The sequence below is a fragment of the Meleagris gallopavo genome, chromosome 22 (assembly GCF_905368555.1).
Source record: "Meleagris gallopavo chromosome 22, MGAL_WU_HG_1.1, whole genome shotgun sequence".
Classification (NCBI taxonomy): domain Eukaryota; kingdom Metazoa; phylum Chordata; class Aves; order Galliformes; family Phasianidae; genus Meleagris; species Meleagris gallopavo.
Window position 1 is genome coordinate 3,060,407 of NC_139425.1, and position 27,459 is coordinate 3,087,865.

A 27,459-nucleotide genomic window follows, 5' to 3' on the forward strand; every position below is an offset into this window, starting at 1 on the left:
GCTTCTAATGAGCTGCAGTAATAACCAGCACACCTTATCTTTGGATGCTAAGGAGTACAAAAACTAGCTAATATAGATCTAACCAGCCTTAATTTAGATTTGTGCTTTGCCACTGGAATAAAAAGAATCTGGGCAACTACAGGCAGAGCTGTGCAGTTTGTTTTTTAGTACGTACTTCATTAGGAAAAGAACCACAAGCTTTTCTTCTTGTCTGCCTTCAGAGGCAGGGCTGAATTGTCTTGCTGATGCTTTGACCAAGGGGAGATAAAGCTCCCACAAGCACCATGTGTGGTGCCATGTATCTGCAAGGAACTCTATTGCATTTATGCCATGATTGCTGTGTTTGCTCTCAGCAAGTTTCTGACATGGTGGTGAATGAGTGGGGAAGTGGGTTGCTGACCATGTTTCATTGGCCACAACAACAAAAGCACAAAAATACTCATAGAAGAAAAAGTTGTTTTGCTGCAAGTTGTAATATCCCATTTTCTTGCTGATGAAAGGAGGTAAAACTGCCAGAGTTTAAAAGGGATTCTTTTTCTCCTAGTACTATATTTGGTAATAGGAAGACATGAACTGTAATGAAAATGTAATGTGGCTTTATAAGCAACAGGTGAAATTAAGAAATCTCAGTTCTTAGCTAAGTGCTCACATTTCTTATGTTTCTCAGTTTCCTTCAGAGCTGGGCTGAAAGCATCCCTGGATAGCAACCTTCCATACTACAGCGGGATGGAAAGTGCTCCAAATAACCCTATTGGTGAAGTTGGATGTATCTATTTCTGCTCCCAGGTGGATTCTGGTGGCACAGAGGCCAATGGGTGGGTGAGCATTAAGGTGCTCAGATGCAAACGTTCCTCTCTGTTCATGCCTGATTGACAGAGCAAAATCTTAAAGGTCACAAACTGCCCAAATGTAAATGTCTTTGCCGACAAGCACACGTAAGTGGAGCCCGTACTCAGTCTCTTGTGCAATACTTTCATCTCTTAGTATGGTTGCTGTCTTGAGTAGTTTGTGCGTACCTCAGATCAGACTTTAGAAGAGTACCCAACTGTGAATGATTCCTTTAAATCAGTGCACCTGTCTGCACACCACGGTGCTGAGGCAGTGTTTGTTTCTGCTGCACCTGGAGGGGTCCTTCAGAGCCCGGAGCTGAGTCCTTTCCAGCAGTGATCATCTGAGTGTCATCCTTCTGGATGGTCTCACTCCGCTGTGCCACTGCAGCAGGGATGAGAGCTGAGGAGACAAATGTAGTGCTCATCTGAACTGAGCTGTCAGCAAGTCCACGTGCAAAACAAATCAGCAGGGCCTGTGGTTCTCCCTGCTGAGCAGAAAAGAGATGGATTCAGGTACAGCACCACTTACCCTCTTCCTTCTGGTACAAACATAAAGAAGTGTTCTGGTGCTCCCTGTACTCCTTCAGAGATTAAAGAGCCCCCAGATGAGCCCAGTCTGAGTGCTCAGAACTGTAGGAGGATGAAGTGCTTGTTGTGCTGGCAGAGAAACACTGATACAAACTTCTGTGTCCGGTTTGGCCACCTGCACAGGGAGGTGCTGTGGCTGTTCCTTATGAGCATTTATAAAACCACATTCAGGTGATGAGAAAATGAAAGCTGGGAGTTCAGCATGGCATTCGCTCTGTCCCTCTCCCATCACAGGGTATTTAATCTTCATAGGAGCAGCCTACTCCTTAAAATAAAACCCAAAGAGCAGTCACAATAAGAACAGTGAGTCAAGCAGATGTTGCAAGGAAGAGGAAGAAGGGGAACATGCTGCCCTTCACTAATTATTGGAGCACTGCTTATTATCTCACTGTTCCGGGGGCATATATTAGCCGGTGAGCTACAGAGTGTTCAGGGCTTTGATTTTACCTTAAAGATGAACATCCTTACTCTCAAGAGCGTAGCATTAGTGTGTCCATACAGAGGGGAGGATGCAGAAAACTTGGAGTTAACCACAGGATACCTCAGATTGCTTCAGCACGTTGCTCTGCTGTCACCTCCACATCCCATAATGGTTCTGGGGTGCTCTCTGACCTGCTGGCAGCCAGGATCCCCTGCATGCTCAGCTGACACACAGCTGGGATTACAGAACTGCACTGCCTGGCTGTGAGCAATAACCAGCAGCGAGTTTCGGGAAAACCTGACTAATAAGAGACCTTCAGCACACGTGGGTTTTTAAAGCTCTGTTATGTACCTTTAATCTTCCTGAAGATTATAGGGTGACAGGATTTTCCAGAAACGGGCAGGATTGTTAAAACAGTGTGCGGAGATCAGCTGTGAAATGACTACTTTTATCATAACCTCTCAACGAGACCTCTCTTTATGCTGTTGGGAGATAAGCGTAGGTTGTACCTGGGAAGTTATAATAAATGCTAATTGAGTTTAAGGATTGCTTCTAAAACTGCTTTTTTTATTTCTAAGGAGAAAAAAAAAAAAAAAAAGGGGAGAAGAGGGTAGAATTGTGACTCCTTTGAATGGCGAGTGAGCTAATTGACAAAACGTGTTATTAGACTGTGCACTGGAATGTTTTTCTGTGCTCTGTAATGGATCCCCCTAGTTTACAGAAACATGCTTTGTTTAGAAACAGCCATGGCTGCACGAGATCTTGATTCGGCCACCCATATGGTTGCAAACACAAACACACGAGGAACAAGGAGAAAAATTGCTCTGTTCTGCTTTGTTCCATGATGCCTGCTGAGGTGCACGCTCCCCCCTGCTTGCAGCAGGCACCAAGAAGCAGCTGGATCCTGCTGTCACCCAACAGCACCAGTTCTCCTGGCTCTGCAGTGATGCTGCTCTCAGCTGAGATGTTATCTCACAATTGCCAGTGCAAGGCTGCACCTCTCTCTGTTTTCCTGATTTACTTTTTTTTTTTTTTTTAAATCTGGGTCATGGGCAACAACTCTGACTCTTCTGCTCTATCCTATGTACCATATAGGATACATATAGATAGCCTTTATTTAGATAACAGACAAATGCTGACAACCCCCCCCCTACAAAATATCACCAACAAGAAACTATAAAGAATAAATCCCGGCTCACCCTATGGCATAAGAAATTAAGGATTAAAAATATGGCCTAGACACAAGTCCCACCTGTCCAGAAGCTTACTAGACATAGCCCGGTGGGCTGACCTGGCTTTGATGCAGCCTGATGCCTTCAACTCAACTTTCTAATGCTGTCCCTTTGCTCCCCAGAGAGATGTTTGCTCTTCTTTTCATCTCATTTTCAGCTGTCACAGAGCACATCCTCACTTTGATAGAGCCAAGGCAGGTTTGTCCCTCCCAATAAGTAGCAGACTCTGTTGTCTTTCTGTCTGTTGAAGTGTTTCATTTGAGGCATCATCTTTTCACACTCCTCTGCTTCCTGCAGCTTTTAATTAATTTTGGTAACGAAGATACTCTTAGCCACAAGAGTATTCAAAATGTCGGTACAATTAACTGTTGGGAAACTCGCTCTCCTCCTCCATGGAGGAATGGAATGGCATTGGCCGTTCCTGGCAGTGACCTCTGTTTTTCATTACGGATGGAGGTCATTGCCAGGAACTGCACAGCTCTTCCCTTTAGGTTTTGTGGCTGTCCCTGGAGCAGGTCCTACTCCTGTCTGCTCTCTGCCCCGGCCAGAGTGAAAGGAGCTGTGCCAAAGCTGCCTCCTGATGAAAGCAACAATGACACGTTCCCTGTGGGCCCTTACAACAGGCAGGGGAAAAAGCACTTGTGAAAATTCAGTCCCAACCATGTATATGTAACAGGCAGCGCTCCTGCTGCTGACCCTCCCTCAAGTCACCGTGCCGTCCAAAGAGCTCTGGTGAGGCTGAGATGGCACTGGCAATGTCCCCAGGTTGTGGGCTCTCCTGCCAGCAGCAAAGAAGCACACTGCCTGCTGAATTACCCATCTGACAGCTTATATGTACGTATGCTGTTACTGGTGATTTATTCATTTACTGTTGGATCTCCATGACCCCTCCACTGCAAATGTTGTGTGACTGCAGCCGAGCTCCTCTGTGGGTCCTCGTGTCCCTAGGAGCTGTGTTATCAGCTAAAGGTGAGAGCTGGTGCCTGCCCTTGACCTAATTCTAAAGCTTGTGTGTACAAATCCATCCCATAGTATTCATTCCCCCGGAGCAGACTTCAAGTAGAACGTCGTTACGCATAAAACAGCTACTAGGGAAGGGCGAAAATATCAAAGGGCTGATGTTAATGCATGATGCAAAGTGCCATGTGCCACAGAAATTTAAGTACTCTGTGTGGCTATGGGGACTGAACTCTGTGCTTCCAGGCACAGCAGCATCCAGAAGCTGAGTTGGATGAGATCATAAAGAGTAGTGCATTCAAACCTCTATAGGTGGGCTGGGAATTAGAAAGCAGAAGGTGATGGTGTTTTGGGGGTTGCGTGCTCCTGCTATCAGTAGAAGCCCAAAGTGTTTTGTGGGGACAAAGAACCTCTTAACTCACCTACCCCACCGGCTGGAAATGAGGAGTTGTGAAAGTCCAGGTCACTGCTCAGGGGGAAAAAAGCTGTCAAGTCCTAACATAGCCTGAAGTTGTACCTTCTGAATTTGTGTCGGATAAAGATGGGAAGAATCTGAAATCCTGTGCCAATTATTAGTAGTGATTATTAATCAGTGACAAAGGTTGGAATTGGATGATCTTTAAGTTCCTTTCCAACCAAAGCTGTTCTGTGATTCAAGCCGTGCTGTTGGCAGTTTGTCTGTGTGAATGCAGTTTTGGTGGGGTCCTCCTTCATGCAGTTATACCTACTGATCATCAACTCTGTCATTTCTTAATTATTAACGTGATATCAAAAGCCTTTGTATTTTAAAAGCCATGGAAACCTTCGCTATTAAGTAGTACCTACTGCAACTTTGAAGTTCTTTGGTGCAGGGATTAACTATGCATAATCCTTCGGGTTTCTTTCTTTTGATGGTTAAATTGTACTAAGGATTGCTTCAAAGAAAAAGCAGTGACGTGGCGTGATAAAACAGCCACATTTAACTTTTTTTTCCTGGTACAAACAGACAAAAAAACCCCAAAACCCTTCATTTTTTGAGAATAAATACCTTCCCACTTCTTGGCATGGCACATATACAGCAATAGAAAAGCACAAACACCTACAGTTGTTGGGAGATTTGAGGTTGTTTGGAAGGTTTAATAAACGTTTTCTGATGACTAAAGTTTATTCTGCTTCTTTATGACATGACATTAGGAATCTTGATCAGCCATTTCTACAGAAGGAAACAATTCATTACACGAAGGGAAGTGCAAATATAGGAGGTAATTTCTTGCAGGTCTGTAGGGGAAAGATGGGTGATCTGCAGGAGAGGGGAGGGCTGTCTAATGGAAGGATGAGTGGGGATGTCTGGCATTCAGAGCTCACCGGGTCAATGAAGGAAATGCTTTCCTGTTTTCTTTCTATCTTGTTCGCATGAAGAAAATAGTAGGACGAAATTCTTCAGATGTGATACTAGGGGAATGGAAATGCTCGCTGAGGTACAGGGTAGTGGAATCTATTTTTACCTTAAATTGCAAGTACAGGACCAGAAGCATAGTGCTTTTTCAAGCTTGTAAGCTCTCTGACAGAACTGTTTGCCACAAAAGAAAATATGAGATCTGTACATAATTGCATTTTGGATGCAAGATGTAGAAATCATTTGCAATTTCACACTTTAAATTTCCATATGTTTCAACTTACAAAACAGCGAGAACCATGTTTGTATCTTACAGCAACCATGTGAGATCACATAGTTACCTCCAGTCTAGGACAGACAGAACGGTTGGGAACCTGTGCACTGCATGTCGGTACTTTTTCAGGTTTTATGGAACGTAAAGGGGCTCCATAGGTATCCAGGCATCCTTAGCTGGCACTGAATTTGGTAACTTCTGTAACCTACTTCTTATCAATAAGAATAGGATCTTATATGGGTGAGTCTGTCTGTATGCCTGTAATCTATAGTCACAGCCTGAGATCCCTAAACTTCACTTCCAAAGCAAGCCAGTGTTGTGATGTTCCTTTGTCCTGATAATTAGCAATTGGAAATACTTAGAAATTTCAGACAAATTCAAAGTGGGATTTAATCTCAAGTAAATTTTTGGCAGTGGAGAAGTAGGTAGGACTGGGATGCCCAAATGGGGGCTGCAGTCCGTGCTTCTCTGTTCTGCTCCATCTGGCTTGGGTTAGCTAGCCACGGTTTTAGGAAAGGACGGAGAAGTGCTGCAATGAAGTTGTGGGAATGTAAAGAGGTGCAAGGCAGCACATTAGAAAGTTTACTTCTGCAGAATGTGGTTATTTTTGATGTCATTTGCACCTCTTGTTGACGTTTTTTAAAGATGCTATTCATTCCCCACTCAGACACTTTGTCTCAAACTACTTCTTACTTTTAACAACCCTTTCACCGTGACTTTTTTCTGACAAGTCCTCTCCTGGTTCAACAGCTGTAGGTGTGTGTTTATGCTTTTCTGTTGCAGTATATGTGCCATGCCAAGAAGTTGGAAGGTATTTATTCTGTTCTGGCTCTCGATCTTGAATGGCAAACATTTCTTGCTGCGCTCCAAAAAGATAATTCTAGCTCTGAAATAGTTCCTGTGGTTCCTTTCAAGTTAGCTCTGTATTTAGGTTCTAAGATGTGCCACATTAAAACCTGAGATGTTTGACTTTGTACATAGAAAGGGTTTGAGCAGCGTGCTCAAACTTCCCATGTCGCAGCTGCTCCAAAAGAAGTTCATTTTGGATGGAGCACTTGAGGCTGGAACTGCTGCTGTGAGTTTGTGCAAGCAGCAATTTATAGATGAAGGGCTTTGGAAGACTTCCACCCCATCTCTGGCTTCTAGATGCAGAAATGCTTTGTTTTTGAGGTATGATTCCTTATTTGAGGTCATCAAAGCTAATGCTGTATCCAGGTCTTTCATGATGGCTGTTTCTCTAAAGTTCATTTCACCTGTCTGATTACATGGCCTTAGCCAAAAAGAAAATAAGGCAAGGAAGCTACTGGAGATGGTCCTTTGGGCTGTACTGGGCCATTGAGCTCTCATCTATAACCTGTTGAAGTCATGCTGATACCACTTCCACTACCAAAAAAAAAAAAACAACCCACCCCCAAAATCAAATGCCCACCTCTTATCCTTTTGTCTTTCTACCAAAAATTAACAGAGTTCAGTGTTATTTGGAAGTTCTTAATCTCAAAGTGGCCTTTTAGCCATTTGTCTCTATGTTTCCTGGGTACCTGTGGCTAGGGAGTTTTAAATGAAGAGAGGAGAACTCTGGTTTGACAGCCATATGCTTTGAAACAAATCTAGTTGATTACTTCTGCTTTTTTTAGCTGAAGTTGACTACAGGCATCAGTCCTTAGTACTTTTACTTCAAAATACATGTATTTTATTTCAAAGCTCGTGCTTATTTGCGATCCCAGCTTTGTACACAGTTGATTATTTTCATATTATTTCCCACCTGAACGAAAATCATCTCAGGCAGTATTACAGATTCAATTTTTATTGCTAGCGCACATCTGTAAATATATTTTCAGTGAATATTTGTACACATAGTTTAATGTTTTCTTTCTGCAAAGTGTGTGCCAGGAATGACTGTATTTAAGAGTCATACACCTGGTATCAGTGTGATTAGAGGCAAGATTGCTTCCCAGTTTTAGAAGGAATTGAGACTGCTTGCTCACTTGTTGCCATGGTGGCACTGGCTTTGTTTCTGTAAATGTAGGCTGTGCCTTCTTTGTAAAGGGCCTGTGAGTTCAGTATTGGCTGCTTGGAGTGCAGATTGCTTGAATCCTCATTGTTAAACAAATAAGTGTGAGAATGTAAATAGAATGGGCAGATAAACATTTAAGTGGCTTAGCAGAAAAAATTTATAGATGCATCCCCAAAAGTTTTAGTTGCTGGCTCCAATTTGTGTTCATTCTCACTGCTTTATTTACTTCAAACGTGTGAGGGTAGCGGGGCAGGTCCTGTGCCTCTCAGAAGAGCAGGGTCTTGGATGCAGTACGTCTTATTCTGGATGAGTGGTAAGCATTAGAGAAAGTAAGGAAATACTCCTAACATTCTCTGTCATCATTTCAGGATCTGAACAATTTGACTGACACGAGGCATATATGTCACAGAGCAAATATTCATCTGGTTCTAGTTGTTGTGGAGGTGGTGGGCCAACTGAGAAACAGTGGAATGCCAGCAGTGTGAAGCAAACCTTCACCTCTGTCTTATCCCCCTGACAGAAAGTTTAGGTGATCGTATTTGTGATAGTGGATGAGGAATGGAAGAGCCTGACATTGTGTACGTGCTCCAAATAAAGCACTGATTTCAGCATCATCTGAGATGTGTTAACGATAGTAGTATTTTTGTTCCATTCTGTTCTCACTTAAGTCTGGCAGTCAAGAGTGCTTGGGTATTTTTTGCAGCGTTAGGAAAAATATTGTACTCTGTACTACCTGCTGTCTGTGCTCCAGGGTCTGTTAAGGGCTACAGAGCTTGAGGGCTTGAGGTTTGGTTTGCTGGTTAGAGAACAAATTGGGAGAGCAGCTGATGGTCCTGTGTGTGGTTGTTGCACTGTGAAACAGAAAGGCTGACATCTGTAGTAAAGCAACTCCTGTAGAGGATGTCTAAACAATACAGTTCACATAGTAAAGAAACTTTCTGTGGTCATCTGAGGTTTTATCTTCTTCTTGTGTTTATCTATGCAGATATTTTTACATAGGAGGAAGGAGAAGGATCCAAAGTAACAATTTAATTTTTTGGATTTGGAACTAGAAGTAATTGGCACTGCCAGAAAGTGAGTCTTGAAATCATCAGAACAGTTTTCTTAATATTAAGGCTTGCAGCAACGATTTTACGGGTAGGAAAGGAGGGCAGAGATTCCTAATGATGTGAGCACAGTGTTCTTCCTTTCCAGGAGTTAATCCTGCCAGTGCTTACAATTTGCCTTGAGATTTGAGAGAAATTTCAGATTCCTCACGTAAATATTTATCACCTCTTCCCTGTCCCTTCCATGTAGCCCCTGCACACCTTCAGCACCTGAGCCAGCTAACCCCAATTCCCTTGTCTTAATTTCCCATTTACTTGCAGCTGCAGGCAGTTTGAATGACAACTTTCTGTATATCGATGAATCCTGCAAGTGTTTCAGGGTAGGGAAACAATAGATCTTGTGACTTGAGTTCTGCAAGGTTTTGCTGGCTTAAAGGCTTTGTGAAAATCATTAACAATTAGGATTTGTCTGTCTGTGCTTCTGTTTGTAGGATGTGTAGGGTCACTGCTGTGACTTGCATCCTTCCTCTTTGGGGTTGGTTCCCAGCCCAGGTGCCAGCCCCAACCCTTCACAACCTGCAGAGGTTGAGAGCAGAGCAGGTGCTGTGCTTATGCACTGGCTGCCTACCTGCAAAGCAGAATTGATCTATCCTAAAAACCTGACCTGGGTGAATTGATCAAGGCTCTGCAAGGCAGGAAAAAGTAGATCTTCTTTCTTTCTTTCTTTCTTTCTTTTTTTTTTAAATACAATATTGCATTTCAAAATGATAGTTTGATTTGTAGGCAGTATTAGAAAAATGGAGAATCTTCCATTTTCCACAGTTCTTGTAGGTTGTCTGTGACCAGCCTGAGAAGCAGCAGCTATAGTAGTCAGAGCGGGCACATATCTGTCTTCACCTCTGGGAGGAACTGATGCTGTTTACTATGAAAGATAGTCTCTTGTTTTCCTCCAGAATAGTCAAATCCTCCTCTGAGGAATTCCTAAATTACAAGATCGAGTCATTGCTTGGATGCACTGAGCATGAGGATTCTGCTTGAGAAGCACAAGCATCTTGTATTGCTGCACTGTGCAAAGGTAGAAGGAATCCTAGCTTTCCAAACGGCAGCTCAGATAACAAGGGAAGATGACCTGTTCCTGATGGCCACAGCTTTTCAGTGCATGTGGTGCAGAGAAAAGCATTTGGGGCAGGAGCAGCTGTGGCTATTTCACAGAATCACAGAATGGCCAGGGTTGGAAGGGACCTCAAACATCGTGAATCTCCAACCCCCTGCCACACGCAGGGCTACCAACCTCCACATTTCATACCAGCCCAGGCTGCCCAGGGCCCCATCCAACCTGGCCTTGAACACCTCCAGGGATGGACGGGGCATCCACAGCCTCTCTGGGCAGCTGTTCCTGCACCTCACCACTCTCTCTGTAAGGAACTTCCCCCTGACATCCAACCTAAATCTTCCCTTCCTCAACTTAAAACCATTTCCTTTTGTCCTGCCATTATTTGCCCTTTCAAAGAGTTGAAGTTTCCTCACATCACTTTCTTTTCTAGCAGCTGTAGGTGACGGTGGAATACAGGAAGCTCCTCTGGAAACCACAACCAAGCAAACGTTCTGGTGTTGTGCTGCTGCTTTTTGCCCCAGTGCCATGTGGAGGGCAGACTCGGAACATTTCCTGTGAGAGGCAGCTGCTGGCTGCAGTTTTTATCAGGCCTTTGGTGATTAGATTCAAGGATCTTCAGATTTCAAATCTGTTGTTAAGGGGGAAAAAATGTTTCAGACGCTTCAAATGGAGAAAAGTGCAATGAAATCTTAAGGAAAATTGTATATGGAGCAGTGGGTTGCTCCATCTTGGGCAGCAGTGTGAGAAACCATCAGGACATTCGTGTTTCTGTACAGTGTTCCTCTGTAGCCCCGACTGCTTCTGGCTCAGTTGCTCCTTATTGCACAGCAGAGTCTTGAGTCACTGCTCCCAGTGGCAGTTTCTCCATGAGCGTGGTCAGTGCAGGTTTTTCTGGGCAGATACACAAATCCAAACTTCCACATTCTGTTCAGATTTCTGAATTTGGGAAAAATTTCTTCTCTGAAAGAGCAGTGACGCAGTGGCACAGCTGTCCATGGAGGTGGTGCAGTCACCATCCCTGGAGATGCTCAGAACCGTGGAGATGTGGCACTGGGGATGTGGTCACTGGGCATGGTGGGGTGGGTTGGGGTTGGACTGGATGATCTTAGAGCTCTTTTCCAGCCTTTGCGGTTCAGTGAAAAGTAGCTCTGCTCTGGGTTTGTGTATTGATATTGCTGTAAGCCAGAAGCACCAACATGGCAGAATGCCCAGGCATTGTGCAATGGTTGCAGAATGGGCTCAGATAAGGCCTGGTGCTTCTGGGTTCTGTTTTACAGAACTGAGGAGTTCATACTGCAGTATATATCTTGCTTGTTATTTACCAACCATCCTTTCTGCAGCCCTAGAAAATTTATCAAGTTAACTCCCCTCTCTCCACCATATAGTTTTAGTATGTCCACTTGTATGGGAAAGAAAATGTAATTAAATCCTTGCTTTTATCAGGGTGTTATTAGGGTGAGAAAATGCTGGCAAGGCCTCTGGCTTCAAACTTGCTTCAATCTAATTTTTCGCCATTCCTGGTTCTGTAGTTGACTTTTTAACTGAGCTTTTCATCTCCACAAATTCAACTTAAGCTGCGATTTTTCAACATAATAATATTGTCTAAAAGGAGAGGGTGGGGGTGAAGCACAAACATTGCTCTGTAATTATTTCTTGATTTGAATCTGTGTAATGTTGTTGGTATTGGAAAGGAAAATGGAGGAGTGCAGAAGATGCTGGAGGAGGTGAAACCCAATGCTGTCTCTCCTGGTGATGGGTAAAAGGAGGGCAGATCCAGGCTGTGGTCAGCTCAGCATAGCAGAGAGGGTGGGAGGAAGAAATATTGTTGCAGTGGTAGATAACATCTTCAAGCAGAATTAAACAACTAGAAGGTTGTAATAAAAGTAATTTATTTTCAAAAATTAACCAGCAGAGGCCAGTTTGGAGGCTAAGCTGTGTTTTCCTGATACACAGAGCAGTTGTCAAAGGAGGCCATCAAAATGATGATTTCTTGTCTGTCCTGCTTCTTATGTCCTTGGCTATTTTTATTCATTGTTTTCATAGCTAGCTCATCCTGATGTGCAGAGTTCTCTGCAAATAAGCCCAAATTAAAAGTCTATAAATATTTATTTTTCTCGCTGTGAAGCGAAAAGATTTTGCTTTGCTTTTATTACAGCATTATCCTTGATGTCAGATAATTTATCTGAAAAGATACAAAAAAGAATCACACTTAGAAGACTTTTTCACATACTTGAAACTGAAGGCAAATATTGACTCTGGTTTTCCCTCTGGAAGAGAAATCTGGTTATTTTTGTATATAGGCTTCTTATCTAAGGTACAATTTGAAGGGGAAGTGACTTTGCTGCTTTTGTCAATTAGCAAGTCAGCAGTTTCAGAACATACTCGTGATTTTAACATAGTTACCCGAGGATGCATTTGAATTTTCTGTAGATACGTTTATCCCACATTACGAAAATGTTTCCAACACCGTTTGCCTTTCAGAGAATTTCAAACCTAAATTGCAAGTGAAAGCTTTATAGTTACAGGCGCCCAAAGTTTGCTCACTCGTGAATGCAAACATGACGGCGGGGTGTGCATGTGAATGCAATCTGATAGCAGAAAATAAAACGCCACATTCTGCAGTTGAACTCCGTTGTGTCAGAAGTGTGAGCAGAGACGTGTGTTCCGAAGCGAGGACTTATGGTCTCTTTGCTGATCTGCAGAGCACTGGGTCTGCTCTGCGTGTTAACTACTGGGGAGCCCTGATAGGAGTTTGATGTAGAAAAGAATTAGGAGGGAACTTGGATGGATGGAAGCCTATGCTTGCTTCTATGTTGGAAATGCATCTGCCTAAAGAGAAAGTAAATGAATGATATAGAATCATAGCGTTTATTTTGTTTGAAAGCAGTGTTTCATATGCCCTGAGAAAAAGGGGAAACAATAAGCCTTTCTTCAAAAGCAGTATTTATCTTGAAAATGCCTGTTTGCTGTTGTACGGTGAGCATTTGAGGTCTCTAAGGAAGTTAGAGCATCCATTACTTTCTGGTTTTCCAAGAGTAGCTGCACAGAAAGTAGAACATTACTTTTATAACCTGTCTTCCTTTATAGATTGATGGATAATGGTGGTACTGTGAACTTTCAGTCAAGGTTTTGCTGAGCCTTTTGTGTTCTTCAGGTAAAGCAGATGTGTTGAGTGAGAACAATTCTGTGACTGTTTCAAAGAAAAATTAAAATACTGCATGTTCTAAAATAGGTAAAATCTTACTAGAGAAAGAAGATACTCAAGTCCTAGGACTTGAAGTCACTTTTATCTCTATTCAGGAGTTGTCATACTGTTTATAGTCTGCATCCTGAACCATGAAATATCCAAGGGGAAAGTAGATACTTGGAGCCAGGCATTTAGAAAGCTGGCACCATCGTGAGCGGCCTGCCTTGCTGGCAGACAAATTCAAGTCGGGTGTATACATAGCAACAGATTTTTACTTGTCTAGGAAATAGCAGGCATAAATTCGAGAGGTCAGCTTTGTGAAATGGGGAATTACCCATTTACCAGCCAGAGACTTTTGTTGTATTCCGCCAATCCAACTACTGCACTTTTAACTTATTGTTACCTATAATGGCAACTCTGGGATCTGCTGTTTGGGATGTAAGTGCAAAAACATTCCAGCACCACAGTGCCCTATTGCTGCACGTGGCACAGTGCAGGAATGCAGCATAAAAGAGGAATCAAACATGTGCTCAAGTGAGTTGAGCATTTTTGTCTGGTACCAGCCAAACCTAAGCCATATTGTAGAACCTAAACCATGTTTTAGAAACCAAATTATGACAGAAGTAGGATGGCCTGTAGTCCTTCAGTTCTCCCCCTTTAGCCTTCTTAAAAGGGCTTTATTCAGTATCCCTCTGGTCAAACTACAGGAAACCAACATTTTAGTAGATAAATTAGTGTTATACGAGCAACAAATCTCTGACTTGTGTTTGGATTCCTAAATTCTCAGCCTCTCAGCATATTACCAAAACCTCAGTTATCTAGGGAACCCATTACTGATACTTTAAAGCATACAGTGTATTAAAAATTCCAAAGAAATGAAGAGGTTTAGCACAATAACATGAATTTGTTCAAATCCTGACCATCATTTAGGTCTCTGGGGTGCTCTGATAATACAAGTGCATGGAAAGTTGGATATTCAGCTGGGTATAGTTTTCATCTCTGGCAAAATGAAAAAGGATGGATATCCATTCCAGGAGACATTTTTGAAAAAGGCTTGTGATTGATATCTTAGTCAAAAAGACTTAAGGCTCTTGGAAAACACTTTATACTTGTCCAGAAACAGTGGTGCTGAAAGGCAGCAATTTTAATAATTTAGAACATTAAGAATATAATCATTTATAATCCACTGGTGTCTTTCTACATGCCTGCGTTCTGAGGGGTTTCAAGCAGATAATACTTATTTGAAAGTCATACAGAAAAAGAACATGACTTAAAAAAAAATCTTAAGAAGAGATAATGATTAGTTCAGTAATCTGTTTTGCATATCTTTTGAAAACATTTCCAGTGTATCACGTTAGACAGCGGGGTGTGTGTGTGTGTGTATAAAATAGCTTAAGAGTTCATGAAGGCTGCAAAGGTCATTTAAATCAGGAGAAGCTTTTTTCCATCTGATATAGGAAATCACATGTTAATGGGCAGAATTAGGTGACCTTTGCAGGAATCTAGAAATATGTGAAGCTAGTTGAAAATTCTACAGTAAATGAAACAAACAAGATCTCCTGCTAGATGTACATATTTCTCTGTGTGCAATCTCTTCTTTGGAGAAAATCTTGAATGACTAATAGTTGTTTAAAAGTAGATATATAGAAGGTTTTATTACTATAGAAGGTTTTAAGTTCACTGGACTGACTGTCCTTGCACCCAAATATAAGTATGTTGTGGGCCAGTAAAGGGAATGATCATCAGACATGACTTGCACTTCTTATTGCCACATCATTGCTCAGTTAGTATTTGAAGTCATGCTTGCATTAATATAGGCAAATCACAGAACCACAGAATCACAGAATTGTAGGGGTTGGAAGGGACCTCTAGAGATCATCGAGACCAACCCCCCTGCCAAAGCAGGTTCCCTACACCAGGTCGCACAGGTAGGCGTCCAGGCAAGACTTCAATATCTCCAGAGAAGGAGACTCCACAACCTCCCTGGGCAGCCTGTTCCAGTGCTCCGTCACCTCACCGTAAAGAAGTTCTTACGTATTGCTCAAGTCCAGGTAAATGACATTGGTCACCTTTCCTTGTCCATCGATGCCGTCACTCCATCATAGAAGGCCACCAGATTGGTCAAGCATGACCTTCCCCTGGTGAAGCCGTGCTGGCTGTCAGAGATCACACGCCCATCCCTCATGTGATCAAGCATGTCATCCAGGATGATCCGTTCCATGATCATCTCAGGCATCTCAGGCACAGAGGTGAGACTCACCGGCCTGTAGTTCCCGGGGTCCTCCTTGCTCCCTTTCTTGTAAATGGGAGTGACGTGACCCTTCCTCCAGTCATCCGGGACCTCACTTGACAGCCCCGACTTTTCAAATGTGATGGAGAGAGGCTCGGCAACCACCTCAGCCAGCTCCTTCAGAACCCTGGGGTGAACGTGGTGTGCACGTGTGACAGCAGGACATGTGACGTACATGTGACACATAACACATCACGTGACTCACACGATACACACATGTCATACACATGACCTGCACATGTCACATGACCCACACACATCACATGACACATATGACACCCAGAAGTCACTTCCAAGGGGCTGCTGTCCGTGTGCTGCTGCACAAAGCCACGGGCACATCTCACCTGCTCTGTCTTCAGTATGGTACTCTATTGTGCCATTTAAGCCACGCAGTCACAGAGCTGGGGCTCTCAGGGCTCTGGAAGTCAACGGTTTCACCAGCTGACCTCTTCCTCGTTCCCCGTCCCTGTTTTGCACTGGGTTTCCAGGCTTATGGTTCACCCTTCAGAAAGAAAAGACGCAACAACTGCTCATTTTAGGGTGCATGAAAGGGTTTATTGAGAGTGCCCAGATCCCCCCGCGCCCTCTCTGTGGCAGCAGGGCCATCCCGGCGCCGTCCTCGTAGCCTCTCCCCCGCCTGCGCTTTCCGTCCCCGTGCCGTTCGTGGTTCCCGGCTCAGGTCGGGCCGCCCGCTCACAAGCGAGGCCCGTCGGGGTGCCGCGCGTGCTCTCCGGCGCCCATCTGCCGCTCCCGCGCCACCCGCCTCAGCCATTCGCGGTCTTCGTCCTCCCGCGGTGGTTCTTCGAAGCGGCTGCGCTGGTTGAGCTCCCCGTGCCAGGAGGAGCTGCGCACCAGCCGCCGGGGGGACCTGGAGCGGCTGCGCGGCGGGCTCCGTGCTGGGACGCTGCGGGATCTCCGGGCAGATCTCGTGTCCCGCCGCTCCCTGGTGCGCTGCAGCCTTCCCTGGGGCCGGCGGGTCGGGGGCTGAGCCGAGGGGCGCCAGTCAAGGCGCTGTTTGCCAAAGATCCTCTGGCGGCATAGGGGGCAGCTGGGGCTGTTCGCAGTCCACTGTTGGATGCACTCCCTGCAGAAGATGTGCCTGCAGGGCAGAGCGCGGACGGTGTCCACGATGCGGTCCAGGCAGATGGGGCACCGCTCCTCGCGGGCCTCCACCGGCCAGACCCACGCCTTGCGCCTCGGGTTGGGAGCCGCCTCCTGGCTCATGGCTGCGGCTGCCCTGGCGCTGTGGGGCTCCAAGGATGGATTTGGAGCCCCAAGGATGATGGATTCGCTGGAGGCTGCCTCTTGCGGAGCAGTCGGCAGCCTCTGCGCCTCCACTCGCAAATCGCTCGCAAGACTGCTGTCTCACGCACTGGCAAGGTCTCAGTGTCTCGTGCTCCCACAGGAAGACGCTCACACCTCGAGAGTCGCCAGCAAGACTCAACGCAGGCTGGGCCCGCTGGCTATTTGTAGGCACCCGGCGCACTGTGAGGTCACGGGCTGACTGTGACTCTGCGATGCCGTCACCAAGTGCGCACATAGGTGGAGCTTTGCTGTCCGGTTGCCGAGGCGTTCCTATTGTTGGCATTGGCCTGCCCGAGTCCACCCAAGGACTTTCAATGGGACATTTTCACAAGCGGTGACAAATAAAGGATTGATTGAAGCAACCAATGGAATGGACTTGGTGTTGCCATTGATCAGTGCTGTGGCTGTGACCGTGCTGGTGTTTGATAGCAGCGCTAGCAAAGTGAATGCTATCCTGGGTATTTTTCACCAAGAAGTGAAGGGGCAGTGCTTAGCAAGAAGGGATCCCTGTCTTGGTGGGGAAGGAGCAGCACAGCTTCTCTGTTTCCCTTGTCTCCTTAATCTCTCTCCCTGCCCCTCCTCTGCGCTCTCCAGGACTTTCCCTCACATTCTAACCTCATCTGTTCCCTTTTGGGGTGACTTTCAACGTGTCTTGGGTGGAGAGTCATGAACATCAGTCGTGTGTTTATAGCACGTTCCTATTGGAGGGTGTTATCCTACTCAGGGTATGAACTTTAATATTTCCTTCAGCCTGCTCCATGTCAGTTGTCAGTCATTGGTTCTCCTGTCTTATTTGTTGGTTGGGGGTGAATGCTTTAATTCCTCTCCCTTTTCTGGCCAACGTATTTGTGGAAGGAAGCCTTTGTTAGTCTTCACGTCCCTTGCCAAAGCCGCGTCCAAGTGTGCTTTGGAGAGCGTTGGCGGCCAAGGGGCTTTTCTGCAGGGCTGCTTTCCAGCTGGTCACTCCTCAGGTGCCCTAGTGCCTCGGGTCGTTCCTCCCCGAGGGCAGGACTTTGCACTTCCCCTTGGTGCAATCCTGGAGATTCCCCTCAAGCCGTTTCTCCAGCCCGCCCGGATCCCTCTGGATGGCTGCACGGCCTTCTGCTGCGTCAGCCGCTCCTCCCAGTTTGGGATCCTGCGCGGCCTTGTGAGGGTACGCTGTGTTCCGTCACCCAGATGGTTCTTGAGGCTCTTCTGGGGGACTGGACCCACTTTTGACCCCTGCAAAGAGCCTGCAGGGTGGCTGCAGTTCTTCCAAATTCAGGCAGAGCAGCAGATCTGTAGAGGTGCAAAGGGGCACAGGTATCTCAGCTTTGCATTGTTGGCAGATTGCCCCCAGTCATTTTCCAGGTGCAGGTGAAGTTGTTTCATGGCACAGTTACAACTGTATCCCTGATGGCTACGCTTGCTGATGGCCCTGCTAGCATGTAAGCATCTCATGCTGCCATCCGAGTGTGGTCATCCAGCTTGCAGCCCTGTCTCTCAGCTTCATTTCCCTACCTCAGGTCCCTGCCTCGTGTCACAAACGCGCATTTCACTCCTGTAGGCTGATCTCTGCAGTGAATCACTGCATCTTAATAGTCTGATACTTTAAGATTTCCCTTCCCAACAAACTTCCCTGGTAGCGACTCTAAGCTGCATCTCTCTGTATGCTTAGACTCACGTAATGGCTTCGGTTGGGAAGGACCTTAAAGCCCACTCAGTTCCAGCCCTTTGCCTGGGTTTCCACGTGGCAGCTCGGGCATCACAGCTCCATCCAACTTGGCCTTGAATGCCTCTGGGGACGGGGCACCCACACTTCTCTGGGCAGCAGTGCCAGGGCCTCACCGCCCTCTCAGTAAAGAGATTTCTCTTTGCATGGAACCTAAATCTCCCTTTGTTTTGCTTAAGACTGTTCCCCCTTGTCCTGTCTCTGTCTGGCAGCGTGAACAGTTGCTCTCCCTCCTGTTAAGCTCCCTTTAAGTACTGGGAGACTTGGAATCCAGAAGCAAGAGGCATGAGATTTGCTTGTAAGCAGAGCTGGGTACAGACTGCCTGCCTGCATGGGCAGGTGAGCCTTACAAGCAGTAACGAGCCGCTTGGTGGGGCAGTCAGTGCCATGATGGCAGGGGATGGCTGCAGGATGGGCTGGGCTGTGTGCCTGCGGGTCGGAGTGCCAAAGGTAAGCTGTTTGCAGCCGTGGTGGGAATTACTGTCACTGAATGCAGCGTGAGAGGTTGGTCGAGCTGTAGTGTTTCTTGTTGGCAGTAAAACCCAGGGAGGTTTGCTTAGTCTGTAGTGTGTGTAGGGTGGCACTCACATTGTGCATCTTCCAAGTGTTGTAGCAACAGCAGAGATCAGATTTACGCAAGGGTAGGCGACTTTTCTTACTTTCTGGAAGCAAAAATTGAGGGAAGGTGTTTGGAAATGCTGTTATTACACATAGATGATTAAAAAAGAGGTTGCAGTAACATCATGTTCAAGTTTTTCTTAGTTGTCCAAGGAAACCAGATGCCAAGCCTCGTGCTCGCTGTGTTGGATTAAATGCTTATCGTGTACATCCAGGTTATGGCGTCCCAGCGAGACTTGAATATCTCCAGAGAAGGAGACTCCACAACCCCCCTGGGCAGCCTGTTCCAGTGCTCCGTCACCCTCACCGTGAAGAAGTTCTTACGCACATTCGTGCAAAACTTCCTATGCTGCAGCTGATGTCCGTTTCCCCTCGTCCTGTCTCCACGTACCACTGAAAAGAGACTGGCCTCACCGCTATGGCCGCCACACCTCAGATATTTATAAACCTGGATCAGGTCCCCTCTCAGTCGTCTTTTCTCAAGGCTAAACAGACCCAGTTCACTCAGCCTTTCTTCATAGGGGAGATGCTCCAGGCCTTCACCATCTTTGTGGCCCTCCGCTGGACTCTTTCTAAGAGTCTTTTTTGTACTGGGGAGCCCAGAACTGGACACAGTTCTCCAGATGAGGCCTCACCAGGGCAGAGTAGAGGGGGAGGATCACCTCCCTCGACCTGCTGGACACGCTCTTCTTAATGCACCCCAGAATGCCATTGGCCTTTTTGGCCACGAGGGCACACTGCTGGCTCATGGCCAACCTGTCGTCCACCAGGACGCCCAGGTCCCTCTCTGCAGAGCTCCTCTCCAGCAGCTCCTTCCCCAGCCTGTATTGGTGCATGCAATTATTCCTCCCTAGGTGTAGGACCCTACACTTGCTTTTGTTGAACCTCATCCGGTTTCTTACTGCCCAGCTCTCCAGCCTGTCCAGGTCTCGCTGAATGGCAGCACAGCCTTCAGACGTGTCAGCCAATCCTCCCGACTTCATATCAAAGTCGCTGAGGGTGGCCACTATCCTCTCATCAAGGTCATTGATGAAGATGTTGAACAAGACCGGACCCAGCACAGACCCCTGGGGGACACCACTGGTTTCAGGTCTCCAGCCAGACTCTGCACCACCAACGACGACCCTCTGCGCTCTGCCAGTCAGCCAGTTCTCAACCCACCTCACTGTCCACTCGTCTATCCCGCATTCCCAGCTTTCTTTTCTCCAGGCTGAACAAGCCCAGCTCCCTCAGCCTGTCCTCATAGGGGAGGTGCTCCAGTCCAATCATCTTCGTGGCTCTCCTCTGGACCCTCTCCAACAGCTCCCTGTCTTTTCTGTAGTGGGGGCTCCACAGTTGGACGCAGTATTCAGATGGGGCCTCACAAGAGCAGAGTAGAGGGAGACAATCACCTCCCTGCCCCTGCTGACCATCCTTCTTCTGATGGAGCCCAGGATCCCATTTGCTTTCTGAGCTGCAAGGGCACACTGCTGGCTCATGTTAAGCTTTTCATCTATCAAGACCCCCAGGTCCTTCTCCACAGGGCTGCTCTCAAGGACCGCTCCTTCCAGTCTGTATGGATGCCTCGGATTCCTCCGGCCCAAGTGCAAAACTCTACACTTTGCCGTGCTGAATCTCATCAGGTTCACTCAGGCCCACCTTTCGAGCCTCTTGAGGTCCCCTCTGAATGGCATCCTTTCCTTCAACCATGTCAACCGCACCACTCAGCTTGGTGTCATCCACAAACGTGCTGAGGGTGCACTCAATTGCATCATCGATGTCATTGATAAAGCTGTTAAAGAGCACCAGTCCCAAGACAGAGCCCTGGGGGACATCGCTCGTTACTGGCCTCCACCTGGACAAAGAACCATTGATGACCACCCTCTGTTTGCGGCCTTTTAACCAGTTTCTTATCCATTGAGTGGTCCACCCATCAAATCAACATCTCTCCAATTTGGAGACAAGGATGTGGTGGGGAACCGTGTCAAAGGCCTTGCTCAAGTCCAGGTAAATGACATCGGTCACCTTTCCCTTGTCCACCGATGCTGTCACTCCATCAATGAAGGCCACCAGATTGGTCAAGCATGACCTTCCCCTGGTGAAGCCGTGCTGGCTGTCAGAGATCACACGCCCATCCCTCATGTGATCAAGCATGTCATCCAGGATGATCCGTTCCATGATCTTCTCAGGCACAGAGGTGAGACTCACCGGCCTGTAGTTCCCGGGGTCCTCCTTGCTCCCTTTCTTGTAAATGGGAGTGACGTGACCCTTCCTCCAGTCATCCGGGACCTCACTTGACAGCCCCGACTTTTCAAATGTGATGGAGAGAGGCTCGGCAACCACCTCAGCCAGCTCCTTCAGAACCCTGGGGTGAACGTGGTGTGCACGTGTGACAGCAGGACATGTGACGTACATGTGACACATAACACATCACGTGACTCACACGATACACACATGTCATACACATGACCTGCACATGTCACATGACCCACACACATCACATGACACATATGACACCCAGAAGTCACTTCCAAGGGGCTGCTGTCCGTGTGCTGCTGCACAAAGCCACGGGCACATCTCACCTGCTCTGTCTTCAGTATGGTACTCCATTGTGCCATTTAAGCCCTCCGCCCCCCTGGTGCGTGCTGCCACGCAGTCACAGAGCTGGGGCTCTCAGGGCTCTGGAAGTCAACGGTTTCACCAGCTGACCTCTTCCTCGTTCCCCGTCCCTGTTTTGCACTGGGTTTCCAGGCTTATGGTTCACCCTTCAGAAAGAAAAGACGCAACAACTGCTCATTTTAGGGTGCATGAAAGGGTTTATTGAGAGTGCCCAGATCCCCCCGCGCCCTCTCTGTGGCAGCAGGGCCATCCCGGCGCCGTCCTCGTAGTGGAGTGGAGATGCCTCAGCCTCTCCCGGCCTGCGCTTTCCGTCCCCGTGCCGTTCGTGGTTCCCGGCTCAGGTCGGGCCGCCCGCTCACAAGCGAGGCCCGTCGGGGTGCCGCGCGTGCTCTCCGGCGCCCATCTGCCGCTCCCGCGCCACCCGCCTCAGCCATTCACGGTCTTCGTCCTCCCGCGGCGATTCCTCGAAGCGGCTGCGCTGGTTGAGCTCCCCGTGCCAGGAGGAGCTGCGCACCAGCCGCCGGGGGGACCTGGAGCGGCTGCGCGGCGGGCTCCGTGCTGGGACGCTGCGGGACCGCCGGGCAGATCTCGTGTCCCGCCGCTCCCTGGTGCGCTGCAGCCTTCCCTGGGGCCGGCGGGTCGGGGGCTGAGCCGAGGGGCGCCAGTCAAGGCGCTGTTTGCCAAAGATCCTCTGGCGGCACAGGGGGCAGCTGGGGCTGTTCGCAGTCCACTGTTGGATGCACTCCCTGCAGAAGATGTGCCTGCAGGGCAGAGCGCGGACGGTGTCCACGATGTGGTCCAGGCAGATGGGGCACCGCTCCTCGCGGGCCTCCACCGGCCAGACCCACGCCTTGCGCCTCGGGTTGGGAGCCGCCTCCTGGCTCATGGCTGCGGCTGCCCTGGCGCTGTGGGGCTCCAAGGATGGATTTGGAGCCTCAAGGATGATGGATTCGCTGGAGGCTGCCTCTTGCGGAGCAGTCGGCAGCCTCTGCGCCTCCACTCGCAAATCGCTCGCAAGACTGCTGTCTCACGCACTGGCAAGGTCTCAGTGTCTCGTGCTCCCACAGGAAGACGCTCACACCTCGAGAGTCGCCAGCAAGACTCAACGCAGGCTGGGCCCGCTGGCTATTTGTAGGCACCCGGCGCACTGTGAGGTCACGGGCTGACTGTGACTCTGCGATGCCGTCACCAAGTGCGCACATAGGTGGAGCTTTGCTGTCCGGTTGCCGAGGCGTTCCTATTGTTGGCATTGGCCTGCCCGAGTCCACCCAAGGACTTTCAATGGGACATTTTCACAAGCGGTGACAAATAAAGGATTGATTGAAGCAACCAATGGAATGGACTTGGTGTTGCCATTGATCAGTGCTGTGGCTGTGACCGTGCTGGTGTTCGATAGCAGTGCTAGCAAAGTGAATGCTATCCTGGGTATTTTTCACCAAGAAGTGAAGGGGCAGTGCTTAGCAAGAAGGGATCCCTGTCTTGGTGGGGAAGGAGCAGCACAGCTTCTCTGTTTCCCTTGTCTCCTTAATTTCTCTCCCCGCCCCTCCTCTGCACCCTCCAGGACTTTCCCTCACATCCTAACCTCATCTGTTCCCTTTTGGGGTGTCTTTCAACGTGTCTTGGGTGGAGAGTCATGAACATCAGTCGTGTGTTTATAGCACGTTCCTCTTGGAGGGTGTTATCCTACTCAGGGTATGAACTTTAATATTTCCTTCAGCCTGCTCCATGTCAGTTGTCAGTCATTGGTTCTCCTGTCTTATTTGTTGGTTGGTTGGGGGTGAATGCTTTAATTCCTCTCCCTTTTCTGGCCAACGTATTTGTGGAAGGAAGCCTTTGTTAGTCTTCACGTCCCTTGCCAAAGCCGCGTCCAAGTGCGCTTTGGAGAGCGTTGGCGGCCAAGGGGCTTTTCTGCAGGGCTGCTTTCCATCTGGTCACTCCTCAGGTGCCCTGGTGCCTCGGGTCGTTCCTCCCCGAGGGCAGGACTTTGCACTTCCCCTTGGTGCAATCCTGGAGATTCCCCTCAAGCCGTTTCTCCAGCCCGCCCGGATCCCTCTGGATGGCTGCACGGCCTTCTGCTGCGTCAGCCGCTCCTCCCAGTTTGGGATCCTGCGCGGCCTTGTGAGGGTACGCTGTGTTCCGTCACCCAGATGGTTCTTGAGACTCTTCTGGGGGACTGGACCCACTTTTGACCCCTGCAAAGAGCCTGCAGGGTGGCTGCAGTTCTTCCAAATTCAGGCAGAGCAGCAGATCTGTAGAGGTGCAAAGGGGCACAGGTATCTCAGCTTTGCATTGTTGGCAGATTGCCCCCAGTCATTTTCCAGGTGCAGGTGAAGTTTCATGGCACAGTTACAACTGTATCCCTGATGGCTACGCTTGCTGATGGCCCTGCTAGCATGTAAGCATCTCATGCTGCCATCCGAGTGTGGTCATCCAGCTTGCAGCCCTGTCTCTCAGCTTCATTTCCCTACCTCAGGTCCCTGCCTCGTGTCACAAACGCGCATTTCACTCCTGTAGGCTGATCTCTGCAGTGAATCACTGCATATTAATAGTCTGACACTTTAAGATTTCCCTCCCCAACAAACTTCCCTGGTAGCGACTCTAAGCTGCATCTCTCTGTATGCTTAGACTCACGTAATGGCTTCGGTTGGGAAGGACCTTAGAGCCCACTCAGTTGCAGCCCTTTGCCACGGCCTGGGTTTCCATGCGGCAGCTCGGGCATCACAGCTCCATCCAACTTGGCCTTGAATGCCTCTGGGGACGGGGCACCCACACTTCTCTGGGCAGCAGTGCCAGGGCCTCACCGCCCTCTGAGTAAAGAGATTTCTCTTTGCATGGAACCTAAATCTCCCTTTGTTTTGCTTAAGACTGTTCCCCCTTGTCCTGTCTCTGTCTGGCAGTGTGAACAGTTGCTCTCCCTCCTGTTAAGCTCCGTTTAAGTACTGGAAGACTTGGAATCCAGAAGCAAGAGGCATGAGATTTGCTTGTAAGCAGAGCTGGGTACAGACTGCCTGCCTGCATGGGCAGGTGAGCCTTACAAGCAGTAACGAGCCGCTTGGTGGGGCAGTCAGTGCCATGATGGCAGGGGATGGCTGCAGGATGGGCTGGGCTGTGTGCCTGCGGGTCGGAGTGCCAAAGGTAAGCTGTTTGCAGCCGTGGTGGGAATTACTGTCACTGAATGCAGCGTGAGAGGTTGGTCGAGCTGTAGTGTTTCTTGTTGGCAGTAAAACCCAGGGAGGTTTGCTTAGTCTGTAGTGTGTGTAGGGTGGCACTCACACTGTGCATCTTCCAAGTGTTGTAGCAACAGCAGAGATCAGATTTACACAAGGGTAGGCGACTTTTCTTACTTTCTGGAAGCAAAAATTGAGGGAAGGTGTTTGGAAATGCTGTTATTACACATAGATGATTAAAAAAGAGGTTGCAGTAACATCATGTTCAAGTTTTTCTTAGTTGTCCAAGGAAACCAGATGCCAGGCCTCGTGCTCGCTGTGTTGGATTAAATGCTTATTGTGTACATCCAGGTTATGGCGTCCCAGCAAGACTTGAATATCTCCAGAGAAGGAGACTCCACAACCCCCCTGGGCAGCCTGTTCCAGTGCTCCGTCACCCTCACCGTGAAGAAGTTCTTACGCACATTCGTGCGAAACTTCCTGTGCTGCAGCTGATGTCCGTTTCCCCTCGTCCTGTCTCCACGTACCACTGAAAAGAGACTGGCCTCACCACTATGGCCGCCACACCTCAGATATTTATAAACCTGGATCAGGTCCCCTCTCAGTCATCTTTTCTCAAGGCTAAACAGACCCAGTTCACTCAGCCTTTCTTCATAGGGGAGATGCTCCAGGCCTTCACCATCTTTGTGGCCCTCTGCTGGACTCTTTCTAAGAGTCTTTTTTGTACTTGGGGAGCCCAGAACTGGACACAGTTCTCCAGATGAGGCCTCACCAGTGCAGAGTAGAGGGGGAGGATCACCTCCTCTCATCAAATGATGCAAAGTAACTTGCAATATTTTTATTGTTACAAAAGAAGGCTTTGATTCTCAGCAGAAAGCTTCATTTCCATAATAGTTCCCCAGTAAGGGTTTCCAGTCTTCTATCTTGGGAATGTTAAGAATAACCATTTAACTTGGATGTCTCGGTAATGAAGGACTGTGGAAATGAAGAGGATGATGTCAGTGTGTTCTATTGGGATTTAGTAAACCAGCCTTAAAAAAGGGCTTGAGTTTCTTTCATGTGGTTTTCCATTTCTCTTATAGAATATCCCAAATGTTGTATAGTTGCATGTTGTCCTAAACAGCAAGATAGATATCTAATGCTTTCAACAAGTTTCTGTGGCTTGCTCACTCTCACTGGTGTCTTCAGCTAGTCACTCTTCTCACATGGGAAACAGGTGATTAACTATTACTTAACAGGTGATTACTGTTTTCAGTTTTTTTTTTTTTTTTTTTTTTTTTTTTTTTTTTTTTAAGACTGAGTGAAAAAAAAAAGCTTGTCAATCCACATATAAAAGATTGGGAGTAAACTTCCTGATTTTTACAGTTAGCAAAAACAGGATATTACTGGTTTTCTTAACAATGTCTATGTATATTACGTGTATACATATATATATTATTATTTTATCTAAATGGACTTTTAAAGCCAGCTTGAAAAATAGCATGCTTTATCAACACAGTGCATGTCAGCAGTACTGTAAAATTACGCCCTAATCTCCATGAATGAAGATCTAAGCTTGCAGTAACTGATAATGTACTTACAAGTTACTAATTTCTAAATCATTGATGTTTCATGTCAAAACAGTAACTTAAGATTTGAGAAAGTCAAATAGAAACTTGTTAAATGAAGGGTTTAGAGCAAGTATACTTGTTCTTTTGTTTCTCATCATTATTTTCCTATCTATTAAATATTGTATCAATTTGACAGTACTAGAAATCAGATTCTATTAAATAATTACCCAATTTTAGCAATACCAGCATGACAGTCCACTGACTTTATCTAAGATATTAAATCAAGTAGTCAAAACCTTTAATGTCATAAACTCTGTGGGACTGGATGGATGAAAGATTGGCTCAAGCTGGTACAAATTTTTTCAATCACTACTGAATCCTGCAATGTTGATTGCTGAAGCTAGATAAAGATTTAATTTAAATCCAAGGTATTTGGAAGCACACTCATAAAGATCCTACAAGATAGACTTTATGAGGGAACCAGTACATAGACATACTGTTTGAATGGATGTTACTGAAAAATTTTTAGTGGGTTTGAGATGCAGTGCTATGGATGGACTGCTTAGGAAAAAGTAATATGATTGATCTAATTCAAGTTTTAGAACATAAAACTGTGAAAATAATGTTTTTTATAGAATAAATACATTAAATGGATGAGTCTGTGACTAACCGGGGCATTATTAACTTTGTGTATACCTTTCTTCTGTATGAGACTGGTGGTGAGTTAGCTAAAGGCATAAAGGATAATTCTTGAGATCTAACTGCTTTTCACTGATGCTCACAGAATGGCCTGGGCTGAAAGGGACCTCAAGGATCATGAATCTCCAACCCCCCTGCCACAGACAGGGCCACCAACCTCCCCATCTAATACCAGCCCAGGCTGCCCAGGGCCCCATCCAACCTGGCCTTGAACACCTCCAGGGATGGACGGGGCATCCACAGCCTCTCTGGGCAGCTGTTCCAGCACCTCACTGCTCTCTCTGTAAAGAACTTCCCTCTGACATCCAACCTAAAAGCAGGGAATGTGCAATCCACAAGCAGTCACTGACACACAGTTGGAAGAGGATAAATTAATCAGACTGGAGGAATGAAAACTTTGAAATGTGGTGAAATCGAAATTGGATGTAATTTAGTATTGCAGCGTGTAAGGCCATGCATGTCGGGATTAATTAGATTTTGGCT

General features: G+C 47.2%; 1 protein-coding gene and 2 pseudogenes across 12 annotated transcripts in view; 2 read left to right on the forward strand and 1 right to left on the reverse strand.

The window, feature by feature from the left end:
• The window catches only part of PTPRT (protein tyrosine phosphatase receptor type T), a 554,909-nt gene that overhangs the window by 79,956 nt on the left and 447,494 nt on the right, over positions 1-27,459 (forward strand). The gene's annotated exons all lie outside the window — the stretch shown is intronic.
• On the reverse strand, positions 15,864-16,916 carry LOC146542926 (uncharacterized; annotated as a pseudogene).
• LOC146542927 (uncharacterized) lies at positions 17,004-22,865 on the forward strand (annotated as a pseudogene).